Raw genomic sequence first — 2090 nt, forward strand, 5'->3', positions numbered from 1 at the left:
TTTTATACTTTGCTTTTTTAAGTGCAGTTATTTGAAAAATGATCTCCTCAAAATGTACAAAGGCAGTATCAAAGACCTTCCCAGATGCTTTCTTTTAAGGAGCACATGAATAATAAACTTATTTAAAAATTTAATATGTTTTCATTACATTTCAGATCTATTGTTATAATTAAGGAATGTTTTGGTAACTCCCAAATATTTGCCACACCTTCTACTGTTGAGAAATGAGAGAGAAATTTTGGCTTGCTTGTTGAACATGCTGAGTTAGTAGTTGGTTTCCAAGCTAGAAATACTTCTTTCCAACCCCTTTCAGAGCTTCTCTCACACCTTGGTTTCTCAGGCTGTAGATGAGGGGGTTTAACATGGGGATCACAATCCCATAAAACACGGAAGCCAGTTTTTCTTGCTCTTGAGACTCTAGGGAGCGATGGTGCAGATACATGTAAGACAGAGTCCCATAGAAAACGGTGACTGCTGTCAGGTGGGAGGCACACGTGGAGAAGGCTTTTTTCCTCCCTGCAGCAGAGGAGATCTTCAGGATGGCATCCAGGTTAAATATGTAGGAAAAGATGATGACCAACACAGTAAACATCAAATTAAACCCACAAAGGCTGCTAGTAGCATGACGTTGAAGTAAATACTGGAGCACGAGAGGGCAAGAATTGGGGGTTCATCACAGAAAAAGTGGTTAATTTTATTGGATTTGCTAAAGTTCAGTTGGAAAGTAAAACCTGTGTTTACAGAAGCATTTAGGAAGCCCATGAAGTATGAACCAATTATGAGCTGAATGAAGACTCTTCTGGGACATGACTGTTGGATAGCAGAGTGGGTTACAGATGGCCACATAACGGTCTACTGCCATTGCAACCAGGCTGTAGCTGTCACTTGTTGCAAAAGCAGCATGCAGGTTAGCAACTGCACCACGCATCCTATGAATGAGATAGATTGTTCTGTTCCTGTAAAGTTTTGCAGCAATTTGGGAGTGATTGCAGAGGTGTAGCAGAGATCCACAAAAGCCAAGTTTTGGAGGAAAAGGTATATGGGGGTGTGAAGGGAAGAATTGATCTTGATGAGCAGGATCATGCCAATGTTACCCACCAGGGTGACCACATAGATCACTAGAATCACTATGAAAAGGACAAGCCAAGGCTTGTGTTGACCAGCAAATCCAAGGAGAATGAATTCAGTCATTCCAGTGCCATTGTTTTGTTCTATGGCTGGTAAAGATTAAATATCAGCTGAAAAGATGCAAAGAAAAAAGAGCAGAGAAATCTATGACCACTGCTATCCTTTAATTCTGGCATTGGAGATGGCATCATCTTTAATTTCATAGCGGGGTGAGAGAATAATTTCCATGACATAATTAACTTAGATTTTTGAAGTCTAAAACTTGATACCTGACTTAGATATTTTCATCTATAGTTTGAGGATGTTGTCATGGACCAGTATTGGTTTCTCAGTGTGCAGAGTGATTGGTATTTCTTAACTATATCAATTCAGGAACAAATCACATATACTTTTACTTAATTAATCTTTCTTTTATGTACTCCACATTTTAATTAGAATGAATGATTAGTTAGAATTTAATGATTGCTTAAATACTCATCATCATATTTGAAATCTTCAAATATCCATAGAATTCTATATGATCTTCCTTACACTTATCTCTATATTCTCATTTCAGTCTTTCTTAGTAATAACTTTTTCTGCCATGATGTTCTCATGTAATTGTAGCATTCTTTGTGGAAGTGTTTATCAAAGTATTGGTAGTAAAGTATCATTCTCTTTTTAAAATGTCAGTTTTGTCTCTTTTTGTAAAAAGCAATAAAAAAATTTTCAGCATTGTCAAAATTTGTGATCATTTAAAAGCTTAATCTCACTTTTGGTAGCTAAGTGCATCATAGAGTGGAAACAGAGTCCAAGGACTGATGCTGGTCCCTGGGCCACACACTGAGTAGCACTGCTCTGTGGTGTCCATTCATCATAATTTATTCATGTGTTTTCCTAGTGATGGATAGTAGGTTATCTACAACTTGTCTCCACTACAAATAACTCAGGGTGAAATGTTCCTAGGGAGTATTCCTAGGAAC

The 2090-nt window shown here is 37.6% G+C and overlaps 1 pseudogene; it reads right to left on the minus strand.

Annotated features, from left to right (window-relative positions):
• On the minus strand, positions 284-1191 carry LOC110256979 (annotated as a pseudogene).

Source organism: Sus scrofa, chromosome 1 (assembly GCF_000003025.6).
Source record: "Sus scrofa isolate TJ Tabasco breed Duroc chromosome 1, Sscrofa11.1, whole genome shotgun sequence".
Lineage (NCBI taxonomy): Eukaryota > Metazoa > Chordata > Mammalia > Artiodactyla > Suidae > Sus > Sus scrofa.